This window comes from Triticum aestivum, chromosome 5B (assembly GCF_018294505.1).
Source record: "Triticum aestivum cultivar Chinese Spring chromosome 5B, IWGSC CS RefSeq v2.1, whole genome shotgun sequence".
NCBI classification, from domain to species: domain Eukaryota; kingdom Viridiplantae; phylum Streptophyta; class Magnoliopsida; order Poales; family Poaceae; genus Triticum; species Triticum aestivum.
Genome location: NC_057807.1, coordinates 682,342,219 through 682,359,497, shown reverse-complemented (window position 1 = coordinate 682,359,497; position 17,279 = coordinate 682,342,219). Strand labels below are relative to the sequence as shown.

Here is a 17,279-nt window from a genome sequence, read left to right as displayed (position 1 = left end):
TTTACCTTAATGAATCTTTAGTAGTTGCGGATGCTTGCTAGAGTTCCAATCATAAGTGCATATGATCCAAGTAGAGAAAGTATGTTAGCTTATGCCTCTCCCTCAAATAGAATGCAATAGTGATTACCGGTCTAGTAACGTAGTCAATTGCATAGGGACAATTTCACAACTCCTACCACCACTTCTCCACACTCGCTATATTTACTTTATTGCATCTTTATCTAAACAGCCCCTAGTTTTTATTTACGCGTTCTTTATTATCTTGCAAACCTATCCAATTACACCTACAAAGTACCTCTAGTTTAATACTTGGTCTAGGTAAAGCGAACGTCAAGCGTGCGTAGAGTAGTATCAGTGGCCGATAGGACTTGAGAGAGTATTTGATGTACCTTTAGCTCCTCGTTGGGTTCGACACTTTTACTTATCGAAAGAGGCTACAACTATCCCGTATACTTGCGGGTTAGAAAGACCTTTTTCTAGCGCCGTTGCCGGGGAGTCATAGTGTGGGGTGAATATTCTCGTGTGTGCTTGTTTGGTTTATCACTAAGTAAATTTTATTTGTTGTTCTAAGTTGTTCTCTATCTTTAGTTATGGATATGGAACACGAAATACCAAAACAAATTAGGTGTAGATGCTACTCATGGAGATGGGGAACCTCCTAAAACCCTCGATGCTCATTATGTGAAAGAAATTACGTACTACTTTAATAATCCTGAGAAAACCCCATTCCGTTATGTCATGGGAGACACGTTGGATCAACGTGAATACTTTAGGGATTATCGCTTGACACAAAAAGGGAAACTATTATGGGATCAAATTTCTATGTTGCGTTGGTATGCTCGTCAACTATGCGTGATACATGATTATACTTGTTGCTCTAGGATGAAGGCTCCACACCTTCCCTTTTCATGCAAATTCAATGATAATGAAACCTTAGCTTCTTATGCTAATGGTATCTTTGATTACTATGATGTGGAACAAATAGAAGAATTTGTTGCCTTTATGGGTGCTTATGAGGTTGAATCTATGTTTAAAGCGTTTGATGATTTTGATGATTCAGATTATAGACCAGAAAATCTGGCTATACTTAGATATTGCTATGAAAATTATGAATACAATTACTATATTAATGCATTTATTGAGAAAGTCTCCGCTGTCCAAGAAGAGACTAATATTTTGCAGCAAGCTATGGAAGAAGAAATTGATGAAACTGTGAGCTCATTGGATGAAAAAGATGACAAGGAGAGCGAAGAACAAAAGGAGGAAGAGCGGATTGATCACCCGTTCCCACCTTCTAATAAGAGTAACTCTTCAACTCATACATTGTTTAATTCCCCTTCGTGCTTACCGAAGGATGATTGCTATGATCCCTTGAATTTGTTTGAAATATCCCTTTTTGATGATGCTTGCTATGCTTGTGGCCAAGATGCCAATATGAATTATGCATATGGAGATGAACTTGCTGTAGTTCCTTATGTTAAACATGAAATTATTGCTATTGCACCCACGCATGATAGTCCTATTATCTTTTTGAATTCTCCGAACTACACTATATCGGAGAAGTCTGTGCTTATTAAGGATTATATTGATGGGTTGCGTTTTACTACTTTACATGATGATTTTAATAGATATAATATGCATGTGCTTGCTGCTCCTACTTGCAATTATTATGAGAGAGGAACTACATCTCCGCCTCTTTATGTTTCCAACACGATAGAATTGCAAGAAACTGCTTATACTATGCATTGGCCTTTACTATGTGTGCATGAATTGTTCTTTTATGACATGCCGATGCATAGGAAGAGAGTTATACTTTGTTGTTGCTTGATATATGTTACTTTGTGCTCACTACTAAATTACAAATCATTGTTAATTAAAATTGGCTTTGATATACCTTGGGATCCGGGTGGATTCATTACTTGAGCACTATATGCCTAGCTTAATGGCTTTAAAGAAAGCGCTGCCAGGGAGACAACCCGGAAGTTTTAGAGAATCATTTATTTTTGTTGAGTGCTTTTATATAGTTTAAAAACAAAACAAAATAAAGAGGGGAACCTAAAAACTTTTCAAAAAGGAAAGTGAAAGTGAGAGAGACAAGCATTGTTGAAGTGGGAGAGCTCCTTAAACTTTGTTCATGCTCACGGAAACTTTGTGAATCTTGATTACAAAAAATATTAATCAAAAATAATTATCCCCTTGTACAATTCCATTGTATTATAAAAATAATGTGCTAAGGTTTGCCTTTAGGATGTTTACAATGCTTGTTGGTTTGTACGGTGCAGGATAGAAACTTTGCCCGTGGTGCGCGATTTAAAATTTTGTCTGGAACGTCAATTGGTTCTGATTCCTTTTGAACTGTCTTGCTGTACAACTTGTTTATTTTTTTCAAATTTTGGTAGAATTTTTGGGGTACCAGAAGTATGGTGGATGTTCAGATTGCTATAGACTGTTCTGTTTTTGACAGATTCTGTTTTTGATGCATAGTTTGCTTGTTTTGATGAATCTATCAATTTATATTAGTGGATTAAGCCATGGAAAAGCTATATTACAGTAGACACAATGCAAAAACAAAATATGAATTGGTTTGCAACAGTACTTAGAGTGGTGATTTGCTTTATTATACTAACGGATCTTACCGAGTTTTCTGTTGAAGTTTTGTGTGGATGTAGTGTCTAATTGAGGATGTCTCGATATGAGGAAAAGGAAGAGAGGCAAGAGCTCAAGCTTGGGGATGCCCGAGGCACCCCAAGTAAATATTCAAGGAGACTCAAGCGTCTAAGCTTGGGGATGCCCCGGAAGGCATCCCCTCTTTCTTCAACAAGTATCGGTATGTTTTCGAATTCGTTTCGTTCATGCATTATGTGCAAGTCTTGGAGCGTCTTTTGCATTTAGTTTTCACTTTTCTTTTATGCACCATGCTGGTATGAGATAGTACTTGGTTGATTTATAGAATTCTCATTGCACTTCACTTAAATCCTTTGAGTATGGCTTTATAGAACGCTTCATGTGCTTCACTTAGATCATTTGAAGTTTAGATTCCCTGATTCTCTTCACATAGAAAACCTCCATTTGTAGAATGATCTTTTGCTTCACTTATATTTGTTAGAGCGTGGGCATATCTTTTGTAGAAAGAATTAAACTCTCTTGCTTCACTTATATCTATTTAGAGAGATGACAGGAATTGGTCATTCACATGGTTAGTCATAAAATCCTACATAAACTTGTAGATCGCTGAATATGATATGTTTGATTCCTTGCAATATAAAGATGGTGATATTAGAGCCATGCTAGTGGGTGGTTGCGGATTGTGGAGACACTTGTGTTGAGGTTTGCAAGTCCCGTAGCATGCACGTATGGTAACCGTTGTGTGACAAATTTGAAGCATGGGGTGTTTCTTTGATTGTCTTCCTTATGAGTGGCGGTCGGGGACGAGCGATGGTCTTTTCCTACCAATCTATCCCCCTAGGGGCATGCATATTAGTACTTTGCTTCGAGGGCTAATAAACTTTTGCAATAAGTATATGAGTTCTTTATGACTAATGTGAGTCCATGGATTATACGCACTTTTACCTTTCCATCATTGCTAGCCTCTTCGGTACCGTGCATTGTCCTTTCTCACCTCGAGAGTTGGTGCAAACTTCGCCGGTGCATCCAAACCCCATGATATGATACGCTCTATCACACATAAGCCTCCTTATATCTTCCTCAAAACAGCCACCATACCTACCTATCATGGCATTTCCATAGCCATTCCGAGATATATTGCCATGCAACTTTCCACCGTTCCGTTCATCATCATGACATACATTACTTTTGTCATATTGCCATTGCATGATCATGTAGTTGACATTGTATTTGTGGCAAAGCCACCATGCATAAATTTTTCATACATGTCACTCTTGATTCATTGCACCATCTCGGTACACCGTCGGAGGCATTCATATAGAGTCATATCTTGTTCTAGTTTCGAGTTGTAATTCATATGTTGTAATCAATAAAAGTGTGATGATCATCATTATTAGAGCATTGCCCAAAAAAGGCCAAAAAAGGGAAAGGCCAAAAAAAGAAAAAAAAGAAAAAAAAGAAAATAAATAAAAAGGGGCAATGTTACTATCTCTTTTTCCACACTTGTGCTTCAAAGTAGCACCATGTTCCTCATGTAGTGAGTCTCATATCTTGTGCTCCAAAGTAGCACCATGTTCTTCATACAGAGGGTCTCCTATGTTATCACTTTCATATACTAGTGGGCATTTTCATTATAGAACTTGGCTTGTATATTCCAACGATGGGCTTCCTCAAATGCCCTAGGTCTTCATGAGCAAGCAAGTTGGATGCACACCCACTTAGTTTTCAGTTTGAGCTTTCATACACTTATAGCTCTTAGTGCATCCGTTGCATGGCAATCCCTACTCCTCACCTTGACATCAATTGATGGGCATCTCCATAGCCCGTTGATTAGCCGCATCGATGTGAGACTTTCTCCCTTTTTGTCTTCTCCACATAACCTCCATCATTATATTCTATTCCACCTATAGTGCTATATCCATGGCTTGCGCTCATGTATTGCGTGAGGGTTGAAAAAGCTGAAGCGCGTTAAAAAGTATGAACCAATTTCTCGGCTTGTCATCGGGTTTGTGCATGATGGGGGCATTTTGTGTGACGAAAATGAAGCATGGCCAAACTATATGATTTTGTAGGGATAAGCTTGCTTTGGCCTTGTTGTTTTCAAAAGACATGATTGCTTTATTGGTACGCTCGAAGTATTATTGTTTTTATGTCAAATGATAGACTATTGCTTTGAATCACTCGTGTCTTAATATTCATGCCATGATTAGACTTATGATCAAGATTATGCTAGGTAGCATTCCACATCAAAAATTATCTTTTTTATCATTTACCTACTCGAGGACGAGCAGGAATTAAGCTTGGGGATGCTGATACGTCTCCGTCGTATCTATAATTTTTGATTGTTCCATGCCAATATTCTTCAACTTTCATATACTTTTGGCGACTTTTTATTTTATTTTTGGGACTAACATATTGATCCAATGCCCAGTGCCAGTTCCTGTCTGTTGCATGTTTTTTGTTTAGCAGAAACCCAATATCAAACGGAGTCCAAACGGGGTAAAAACGGATGGAGAATTATTTTGGAATATTTGTGATTTTTGGGAAGTAAAATCAACGCGAGACGGTGCCCGAGGGGGCCAGGAGACAGGGGGCGCGCCCCAGGGAGGCAGGCGCGCCCTGGACTCTCCTGGTCACCCCCATAAGGCGGTTGATGCCCTTCTTTTGCCGCAAGAAAGCTAATTTCACGAGAAAAATCTGGGCGAAAGATTCACCCCAATCGGAGTTACGGATCTCCAGATATAAAGGAAACGGCGAAGGGGAAGAATCTGAGAACGCAGAAACAGAGAGATGGATCCAATCTCGGAGGGGCTCTCGCCCCTCCCATGCCATGGGAGCCAAGGACCAGAGGGGAAACCCTTCTCCCATCTAGGGAGAAGGTCAAGGAAGAAGAAGAATAAGGGGGGCTCTCTCCCCCTTGCTTCTGGTGGCGCCGGAACACGTCCGGGGGCCATCATCATCACCGCGATCTTCACCAACACCTCCGCCATCTTCACCAACATCTCCATCACCTTCCCCCCTCTATCTACAGCGGTCCACTCTCCCGTAACCCGATGTACCCTCTACTTGAACATGGTGCTTTATGCTTCATATTATTATCCAATGATGTGTTGCCATCCTATTATGTCTGAGTAGATTTCTATTGTCCTATCGGTGATTGATGAATTGCTATGATTGGTTTGAGTTGCATGTTTTATTATTGGTGTTGTCCTATGGTGCCCTCCGTGTCGCGCAAGCGTGAGGGATTCCCGCTGTAAGGTGTTGCAATGCGTTCATGATTCGCTTATAGTGGGTTGCGTGAGTGACTGAAACACAAACCCAAGTAAGGGGATTGTTGCGTATGGGATAAAGGGGACTTGATACTTTAATGATTTGGTTGGGTTTTACCTTAATGAATCTTTAGTAGTTGTGAATGCTTGCTAGAGTTCCAATCATAAGTGCATATGATCCAAGTAGAGAAAGTATGTTAGCTTATGCCTCTCCCTCAAATAGAATTGCAATAGTGATTACCGGTCTAGTAACGTAGTCAATTGCTTAGGGACAATATCACAACTCCTACCACCACTTTTCCACACTCGCTATATTTACTTTATTGCATCTTTATCTAAACAGCCCCTAGTTTTTATTTACGTGTTCTTTGTTATCTTGCAAACCTATCCAATTACACCTACAAAGTACCTCTAGTTTCATACTTGTTCTAGGTAAAGCGAACGTCAAGCGTGCGTAGAGTAGTATCAGTGGCCGATAGGACTTGAGAGAGTATTTGTTCTACCTTTAGCTCCTCGTTGGGTTCGACACTCTTACTTATCGAAAGAGGCTACAACTATCCCGTATACTTGTGGGTTATCATCGCCCTCGTACTTATCCAGCTCATCTGTCACCGCCTGGGCAGCTCGGATGTTCTCCGCAGGCGTGGCGTAGACGGGACGATCCGTCCCGAACATGCTGGCGATGGTCGTGCCATGCTGCCTGATCAAGCCGATGCGGCTAAGCCCGTCAAGAGCCGACATGCCGCCGACGGCTCGGTCCATCTCACGCCGGTAGGCTTCCGAGAGGCGTCGCATGCTGGCCAATCGGTTGGCACTCTCGATGAGCTGGACGCGGCGTGCTTCCAGCGTCTCAGTGTCTGCGTCTTCTGGGATGGGCGCTGACAAGTCTCGTAGCGCCGCATCGAGTGGGCCTCGAACGCCTCCTTCCGAGTGCTCACCACTGTTGATGACAAGCACCTCCGTGACAGTGCTCCCGCCGCTATGCTCGCGAGGAGGTGACTCGTCGTACACCACCACGCTGGTGGGGAACGCGTCAAGCGACGCTGTGTCGGAGTCGACGATCATCGGGTCAGTGGAGCCAACAGACTCCAAGTCCACAGCGGGCTCGCTGGTGACGTGGAGCTGGTCGAGGAGGCTGACGAGGCAGCTCTCAGGGAAGTCGGTGCCTGTGTCGGACGCAGGCTCGTCAGAGAGGCGGATCTCGCCAACAAGGTCGGTGTGGCAGCTCCCGGCGCAGGCGATCTCCGCGCCGTGCGGCGCATCGAGGCTGACGCCGTTGGGCGTGCTGGGCTGGCTGCGCTCGCCAGGAAGGAACAAGGTTCCCATCCAGAACAGGTCTCCAGATGACGGTGCACCTTGCCCCACGGTGGGCGCCAAATGTCGGGGATTGGGTGTGACATATGCCAATGGATGGCTTATCATGGTGGGAGCAAGTAGAACGTCACCGGTGCCTGGAAGCAGGATGAGGCGTAGACACGAACGCCAGCACACTTTACCCAGGTTCGGGGCTCTCCTAGGAGATAACGCCCCTAGTCCTGCTCTGCGAGGTCTCCGCATGATCACTAAGGCACTAGTGAGTACAATGGTGCTCCTTGAGCTATAAGCTAGAGGTAGAAGGAGGCAGGGCTAGCTCTCTTCTTCCTCTAGATGTGAGTCTAGTTCTAACAGGTTGGTAACCCTTTGCATGGGTGCCCTGGGGGGTTTATATAGTCCTACCCCCCAGGGGTACAATGGTAACTTGGCCGGATGTAGGACCCGGCTGCCAGTGTCTCTGGTCGTCGGCTTCTCCGCCGGCAGCTGGGGCCCGCCACCTGGTGGGCCCCTCCGACTGGTCTGGTACGGAGCTGACGGGCCACTTCCACCGCTGGCGGATCTGGTTGGTGGCTGATCACTGTAGCGATGATGCTAATGATGCAGGCTTGGTCAGGGGAGTGTGGCTACAGTCCCGCCGCCTAATGGGAGATCGATGTAGCCACACCATGCATTATCTTGTTAATGGTGCACGGGCCCCGAGGGATGAACGGGCCTCCTGCTAGAAGCCGGCCTCCCTTAGGTCCGGCTGGTCTGGCTTCCGCCGTCTTCCGAGCTCTCACTGCCTAGTAGGGCCTGCCGCCGCCTACCAGGAATGACGTCAAGGGGGAATGGCAACAGTGTCACGTCGTGCGGAGATCTCCACCTGTACGGGGTAGTGTGGTCACGCCAAGCCCGGGATTCGGGGGTGAGGGACTACACTGTAGCCTCACCCTGTCTTGTCCTCTTGATGAGGGGCGCAGACTCTGAGGGCGCCGGGCGGCCGCCTGCTAGAAGCCGGCCTCAACGGAGGCCGCCTCCTAGGAGTCGGCCCGTCTGGGGACCGTCTGCTGGTACTTGGCCGTCTTCGGGTAGCCGGCCGTTGAGCCAGCCAGCCACCGGAAGGCGACGCTTCATTCTGGAGTCTCGTGGGGCGAAGGCGACACAAAGTCTTGAAAGGCTCAGGGGTTCGGGTTAGGCTACCCGTGGCCCATTACTCTGACAGAGATCGAATCTCGGAGGGGCTCCTGCCCCTCCGCCGCCATGGAGGCCATGGACTAGAGGGGGAACTCTCCTACCATCTAGGTGGGAGGCTAAGGAAGAAGAATAAGGAGGGGGCTCTCTCCCCCTCTCTCTCCCGGTGGCACCGGAACGCTGCCGGGGCAAGGATCGTGACGGCGATCTAGATCAACAATCTTGCTACCATCAACACCAACTCTCTCCCCCTCTATGCAGTGGTGTAATGCCCCTTCTCCCTGCTGTAATCTCTACTTAAACATGGTGCTCAACTCCATATATTATTTCCCTATGATATTTGGCTATCATATGATATTTGAGTAGATCCATTTTGTCATGTGGGTTAATCGTGATCTTGGTGGTATGATTGTATATTTATTTATGGTGTTGTCCTACCGTGCCCTCCGTCTCGCGCAAACATGAGGGGTCCCTGCTGTAGGGTGTTGCAATACGTTCATGATTCGCTTACGATGGGTTGTGAGAGTGGCAGAAGCTTAAATCCGAGTAGGTGGATTGTTGTGTATGGGATAAAGAGGACTTGATACTTAATGCTATGGTTGGGTTTCACGACCTTAATGATCTTTAGTAGTTGCAAATACTTGTTAGAGTTCCAATAGTAAGTGCATATGATCCAAGTAGAGAAAGCATGTTAGCTCATGCCTCTCCCTCATATAAAATTACAAGAATGATTACCGGTACTTGTTATTGATTGCCTAGGGACAAATGACATTCTTATTGACAAAAGATATCCAATTTTATTATGTTGCAATTTTTTCATAGTTCCATTCTCACAAAGTACTTTTAGTTTCATACTTGTTTTAGGTAAAGCAAACGTCAAGTGTGCATAGAGTTGTATCAACGGTCGATAGAACTTGAGGGAATATTTGTTCTGCCTTTAGCTCCTCGTTGGGTTCGACACTCTTATTTATCGAAGAAGGCTACAAACGATTCCCTATACTTGTGGGTTATCACCACGCCGGCGACCGAAAGGGCAAAGGGCCGGTGAGGAAGTGGTGAATCTCCGCCGTCTTCGTCTTCAATTTCAAGTTTTTAGTAATCTAGTTTAACTTTGTCCGTCATTTATATGAATTATGTGAATTGTGGCTGTCTTGTGGACATCCGTCGGTGATTTTGTGGTGATCGGAATTTGCGTTCCTCTATTCGATTCTATGTTTGTGTGATGATCTAAGTTCTTTTTATCTATGTTGCATGCTAGTATAGATACGAGGGACCGAATATGAGATACATGGATGTGGACGACAAGATTTGAACAGTGTCCGGTCCGTGCCCGCCTATGCGCCCAGGCGTGTCCGCGTTTGAGGGCCCGAATTTGCAGGCGGCGACTATAGATGCTCTTGGGTAAAGTCTAAAGAGGTGTATTACTGTGCGGTACGGACACGGTTTAGGTAAAGTCCTGAGACAGCTGCGGCAACATGCATGACACGATGTCGCGCAGACTGCCGCCACGTCGGTCACTGATTTAAGGCCAAATCCAACGCACGACCCTAAATGGACATCCGTTTTGTCCGGATTTCAACCGTTTGGGGGTGATGATAGGGCCGTGTCCGCCCGGATTCGTGGATGCTGCAGCCGTGCGCCCAACGCGCGGCCGCATTTCGGCCGCATCTTGTCCGTTCACCAGCACACTAGATAAAATAAAAATGATGTATATGAAATGGTTCAAATCAAAAATAGCTTCCAAATAGTCTGTACAACCCAATCAAAATTTGTTTGCATGACAAGAAAACAATATCAAATAGTCTTACAACCCAATCAAAATTTGTTTGCATGACAAGAAATTAAACTGATAGATCTACTGGTTGCCAATGTGAGTGCACACATGCTCAACCAAGTCATCCTGGAGCTGGACATGAGCATGCCAATCACGCAACTCCCGATGAAACTGGACAAACTATTCAGAGGTTGCAGGAGGTGAATGCTCAAGCTCAACATTTTCACCCTGGAAATCAAACCCTTGGTCGTAGATGTTGTCATCACGCTCATCCTCCACGATCATGTTGTGCATGATCACACAAGCAGTCATTACCTCCCAAAGCTTCTTCGTGCTCCATGTCAATGCAGGGTTACGAACGATACCCCAGCGAGGAAGCACACCGAAAGCACGCTCCACATCCTTCCTAGCACTCTCTTGCATTTGGGCAAACCTCTGTCTCTTCTCTCCTTGCGGATTGGGGGTATGGTCTTCGCAAGGGTGGACAACTAAGGATAGATGACATCAGCTAGGTAATATCCCTTGTTGTAATGGTGGCCATTGACCTCAAAGTTGACCTCCGGAGAGTGCCCTTCCGCAAGCCTTGCAAACACTGGAGACCGTTGAAGAACACTAATACCATTCTGAGAACGAGTCATGCCGAAAAAGGAATGTCATATCCAGAGATCTTGTGAAGCCACAGCTCCCAGTATAACAGTGGCACCTTTCACATGCCCCTTGTGCTGTCCCTGCCAAGCAAATGGACAGTTCTTCCACTTCTAGTGCATACAATTAATATATACTATCAAGCATGCCCGGAGAGCCCCTCTCGGCATTGATCGCCAACAACCTCTCTCTATCAGGGACAATTGGCTCTCTGAGGTACTCTGGACCAAACACTTCCACCACGGTCGTGCAAAAACTATACAATGAGAGCAGACATGTGGACTCACTCATACGAACATACTCATCCACAAGATCACCAGGAATTCCATATGCAAGCATGCGGATAGCCGCAGTGCATTTCTGGTATGAAGAGAAACCAAGCTTGCCTAGGGCATCCTCTTTGCACTCAAAGTATGGGTCATGCGCGAACACTCCCTCGCGAATACGATTGAACATATTCCTTCTCATTCGGAATCTGCGACAAAATTGATGTGGCCTAAACAGTGCACCATCCTTAAAGGAATCGACATAGAGAAGGGTGTGGCCTTTCTCCCTGTTGCGGTCCAAGGCCGGAGCATGGCCGGGGATTAATCTCGTGTACCAAGGCCACTTCCTAGTGATGTGTTCATGTACGACCAACGCAGCCGCCAACTCTTCATCATCCCATGAGCAAATGAAGTTGTGAAAGAAAATTTCATCACCACTATCCATTGTACCTTGTGAGCAATCCGTCGTCGAACGCCTTGCGGTCATGCTGGGAGAGCGGACGGATAGTGCACGCCCCGCTCCCCTCATAGGCAGCAAAGCAAGGTCCCTGCGTCACCGAACGGCCGGTCATAAGAGGTTGGGGACGACGGGCGACACCAAACGACCGTAGATTGTCTCCCACTGGCAACAAGGAGAACGTCGGCCAAATGCTTTCCGGAAGGCTGGTGCGGAGACAGCTATGGCATTGCTGGTGGTGGTTGGGACGGCCCTAGTGGAAGATGATGCGGCCGGGGATGGTGGTGACGGCGGCAATGTCGGGGCATGGAGGGAAGTAGAATAAGAGAAAAGGGGGGCTTGTCTCTCCGACGGGTGGACCGGGGCAGGACAAGGGCACGTGTCGCTCGCGTCCACGCGTGTCCGTTCGGCCGCAAACTCGGCCCAAAAACTTGGGCCGGGAATGGACCGAAAGCGGACAGAAAACGGATGACGGTCCGTTTACGGCCGCGTGTTGGGGGGCTTGCTTTGTCCGTTTACCTCCAAGCGGACGCGGACGAACAGGATGGGGATGGTGGTGACGGCGGCAATGTCGGGGCATGGAGGGAAGTAGAATAAGAGAAAAGGGGGGCTTGTCTCTCCGACGGGTGGACCGGGGCAGGACAAGGGCACGCGTCGCTCGCGTCCACGCGTGTCCGTTCGGCCGCAAACTCGGCCCAAAAACTTGGGCCGGGAATGGACCGAAAGCGGACAGAAAACGGATGACGGTCCGTTTACGGCCGCGTGTTGGGAGGCTTGCTTTGTCCGTTTACCTCCAAACGGACGCGGACGAACAGGATGGGGTCACGCGTTGGAGTTGGCCTAAGTAGGCAAGGCAGACATGACCCAGCACGTACATGCTCAGCATCGATCGATGGATCGTAGATTGCCCTTTAATTTGTCATAGTAGTACTATCTTTTTTTGATTTTTGCGGGTAATCAAAGTGCTATCCTGCATGCCCCGACGTGAGGTTGGCCTAACTGCGGTTCCAGTGGTTGCATCATTTGATCTTGGCACAGGCCGGACAAAAGATCGAGTTCATCATACATAGATGCTGAAGAATGGGCCACCGCTATCAGCTTCAGCTTTCAAGTGACATGCATGATGTGCATTCACTGTCGAGGACCGTTCGTAATGCTTGCTTGGAGCAACAGAAGAGTTATTTTTAGCAATTGTACATGTCCGTGCGACAGCTGACCCGGCCAGGCTAGCATGTGTATCGGTTCGGTAAATTATTGTTTTGGTGGCTCCGTCAGTTGCATAATGGTCGCACCTTTTGCTTCGATGTCCATAGCCATAGCCCATAGGTGATGCCCCAAGATAATGCAAAATGAACTATTACTGCAGGGAACACACAAAATGTTAGTATCAAAAAAAGGAAATGCTTTCATTGAGAGTTGAACTCAAAGACCTCCCGCTTACTAAACGGGTGCTCTAACCAACTGAGCTATGAAAGCTTCCCTAGACAAATTTTTTGAGTCGTTATTAGTATTCTAAAGATCGTTCTACACAGTGTAAACCATAAAGTACGGCACCTGACCTGCATTGTACTACATCCAAAACGGAAGGTGATGTTTTCTTTAGCCGTCAGGCTAGCCCAATTGGTTCTTTTTTTTTGCGTAAATAGCCCAATTGGCTCCATCAAGTGTAGAAGCCTTGTCGTTGGGTTGATTTGCAACAACAACATAAAAAACGATTAACAAAGAAGCCTTGTAGTCAGACTGCTCCCACACCACTCCAATGATGCATTCATCATATCACCGCAATTTAGGAACAACATTGATTGCATCAATTGCCATTAATCTTGGAAACATCGATAGTAATTGCATTAATTAAAATTAATTTGGAAAACTCATTAATTGCACAAACTATATTTGTAAAAAAAAATCTATGATTGCTCTATATCCGTTGAATTGTACCAGGCCACGGCCAATTTTACGAATAAGATGACGAGACCAAGTGTGTTTCTGCACCGGTATGAGAGCATACAATATTACAGACTACCTTATTGCCAAACCTCACACGGTCCGATAAAGCACCAAGAGCTCAACTACAACATTTAAATATTTTTTCAAAAATGGCACGTACTTTTTTGTAACGCATGAATATTTTTTAAACGTCACAAACAACAGAATATAAGGTGTTTTCTTACATATAAGAAAAGAAATACAAACATATATTATGTTTGTCCTTCAAGGGCATCATTTGTCGTAGTAGCCTGCTTGTTAGGTTAGGCGCGAGCGACCCCGATGTCACAGGTTCGAACCGCCTGTCTCCCTTTTTGTGGTATATTTATTAAATAAATTTTATCTTTACTTTTTTTTGGTCCGCGTTGATACAATATAAAGAATAGTCATGTTAGTAGATAACAAGAACCATCATTGTCCTCAGGGGCGGCGCCAGGATTCAGCAACGCCCCCGGCCGCCCCAGGCAGCCTTTGAGCACTATAGCACTGTATCTACGATGTCCTCTACTTACTATTTCCTCCGTCCGGAAATACTTGTCGGAGAAATGAATGTATCTAGACGTATTTTGCTTCTAAGATACATTCATTTTTGTTCATTTTTTCGATAAGTATTTTCGGACGGAGGGAGTACGAAGGAAATCAGCCTCACGCCCCAGGCAGCTGCCACTTAACAATTTTTTTCTGTAGACTTGGTCAAAATATAAAAAGTTCAACTTAGAATAATTGTAGAACTTTAATTATTTTGGAGTGGAAGGTCTTCTAGAAGACAAAACATGGTTATACAAGTAGAAATGTGAAAAAAAATGTGATTTTATATATAACAAAGCAAATAGGAGCGAACCATGAAAAATTTAGAAAAAATCCACTAGGAAACTCAAAAAAAAAATCTTTCATTGAGCCATGCACATCAACCCCTATACCTTGAGCTGGAAACATGTCATGCTGAGAAGCTGAGCACGAAGGAAGGACGCGGACCATACTTTAAGTGGAGAAATGAAGGAGCAACCGTAGGTCTGTAACCGATGCAAAAATGAGCATTTCCATATCGGCAAAGAGCATAGCTTAGAGAATCTCTAATAGACCCCGCATCCCGCCGACCCGCATTTCACGTTTGCAGTTCGCGGGGGTTAGGATCCTCTGCAGTACTGTACGATGTTGTACAGTCACTGCCATGTGGGACCTAGCCCCACATGTCATCGACACTACAGCACCATACGGTACTGCAGAGGATCTCAACCCAGTTCGCGGAAAAGTTGTTTTGCAGTCTGCAGCGAAAAGACGCAGAGGAAGACCCCGCAAAGCCGACCCGCATCCTGTTTTACGGGTCGCTTTGCGGGGTCTACTTGTGCGGCCGTCCTCCCCCAACCCGCAAAATGTAAATTTGCACTCAATTTGCATTTCTTTGCATTTTCAACCATTAGATACATAGGACATCACCCAAATTTTTGCTAGAAAAGCAAGCCCAAAGAAAACAAGAACCATAAGTATGCAGTTTAGAAGATGTCCAACTTCCATAACTGCTCCCACGAGTTGAAGCAATATCTTCTCCATGCACTCATTGTTGATCTGCAGATTCTTGATTTTTACTTCTTCATTGTTCTTCTTTGGTTCTAAAGAAGTAGCTGTTGCTTCCCCTCTAGTTGCGCATGCATGTGGTTCATTGCCTTCGATTGCATTAAGGAGTGCATGAACCGTCTATCAATTTTATTTCTATCAATAAATTAATGTATTCGCCTTCCAAAAACCAAAATGAGCATCCATATTCCTACACGCGTGATGATGTTCCAAATGAGCAAGCATAATGAGCTATCCAAATGAGCTGAATGCAAAACAGCACGTACCCCGTCGTTTTCGCATTTGAAGAACACCCATCTGGGGTGCTTTGGCGTGCCTGAAGTCAGCCGCAGCACTGTCCGCGGGCAGTCATCGCACTGTATGAGCGGCATCGGCGAGCCGCAGAGCCTCTGCGCGAGAGCCGAGCCCGGTGGACGGCCGACCGAATCCATGGCGGCAAACCGTTGGCGGCGGCGAGCGGATGAACCCGCACCTGCATGCGCCGATGAGCCTTTGTCGGTGCTGTGCGAGGTGCTTCCCGACCATTCCATAGCTTGGCGCAGCCGGCGGCGGTCGGGAAAGCCAAATCCGGCCGCCCGTGATGAAATGCCGCAGATCCGCAAGGTCCCGGCCCGCCGACGCAGGAGGAGGGGAGGGGAGGGGGGCGGAGGGCTACCTCGTGCGTCTGGAGGCCTTCCCGCATGCTCCCGCCGGCCACTTTCGCCGGAATCTTGGGTGGCGGCGGGGCGGCGGCACGAGGGGGAGAGGGGAGGTGGTTGGTGGGGGAAAAGAGCGGGCTGAAATGTCCCCCTGCCCACCAACCGCTCCCGCTATATGCATGGCACCGACGGGCCGGGGGGGCGAATACGCGGGTCGGGACCGAGTTTTTGCCACGCCTCTCAATTTTTTTGTGGGCCAGCCGCGTTTGCGGTGTCTGTTTGGGCGGGATTTTCGCCGTCAACCCGTTTGGCGGTTATTTTGCGGGTCGGGGGTTTTGCGGTGTGTGGTAGAGTTGCTCTTAGATTCCCGAATGACCACACTTCTAGCAACATTTTTGTGTCTTAAAAGGGAAGAGTCACAGTAATGCGAGACAACGAGGCAAACTTGTTAAGGTTACTATCAAATTGGTCGTGCGTTGCACGTCCGATGTGGATTTAGGCCCTTCACGAAAGGTGAATGTGGGTAGAATTGTGGTACATAAGAATGCAACACGAAACATAACTAGAGATGACGCACCGAAGGGTGGTGGTGGTTATGCAATAAAAGTCATTATTTTATATGGAAGAAAGTTACGATTTTACTCCCTGCGTTTCAAAATAACTGAAGTTCTAGACTTGTACTAAGTCAAACTTCATTAAGTTTGACCAAGACCATATGAAAAATATATCAACATCTATAATACTAAATTTACTTCATTAGATTTATTATGAAATATATTTTCATATTATTTATATTTCACATTGCACAACTTAACAAATTTTCCTATAGACTTGGAGAAAATTTAGAAAGTCCCACTTAGAATAATTGTAGAACTTTAATTATTTTGGAGCGGAAGGACTTCTAGAAGACAAAACATGGTTATACAAGTACGAATGTAAAAAACCATGAAATACGAGCGAACCATGAAACTTATGATTTTATATAGAACGAAGCAAATACGAGCGAACCATGAAATTTTAGAAAAAATCCCATAGGAAACTCAAAAAATAAAAATAAAAATGCTTTCATTGAGAGTTGAACTCAAGACAAAACATGGTTATACAAGTACGAATGTAAAAAACCATGAAATACGAGCGAACCATGAAACTTATGATTTTATATAGAACGAAGCAAATACGAGCGAACCATGAAATTTTAGAAAAAATCCCATAGGAAACTCAAAAAATAAAAATAAAAATGCTTTCATTGAGAGTTGAACTCAAGACCTCCCGCTTACTAAACGGGTGCTCTAACAAACTGAGCTATGAAAGCTTTGTTTGATAATTTGTAGGACCAGGCTTATGTCAGCTTTTCAAGACTATTCTGTATCCAAGACACTAAAAGGCGAAGACACCTAGCATGCGTCAGTGTAGCAACATCGTTGTAGTGTCCCAAAACACTTTTGAGTTTTGCGACAATGTATTCTACTACCATTAAATGACACCTGCCATTTAAAAAATGTATATTAATTAAATAAAAGAGTTATTACAATCATTCAGTACAAACTTCACCGTGCAGGG

At 45.5% G+C, this 17,279-nt stretch overlaps 2 non-coding genes across 2 annotated transcripts; both read right to left on the bottom strand.

Annotated features, from left to right (window-relative positions):
• Window positions 1-12,921: 12,921 nt before the first annotated feature.
• On the bottom strand, window positions 12,922-12,996 carry TRNAT-AGU (transfer RNA threonine (anticodon AGU)). Its single transcript has one exon. It is a non-coding gene; the product is annotated as a tRNA-Thr (tRNA).
• A 3,961-nt stretch (window positions 12,997-16,957) lies between these two features.
• TRNAT-AGU (transfer RNA threonine (anticodon AGU)) lies at window positions 16,958-17,031 on the bottom strand. The gene has a single exon. It is a non-coding gene; the product is annotated as a tRNA-Thr (tRNA).
• Between the last annotated feature and the right edge of the window lie 248 nt (window positions 17,032-17,279).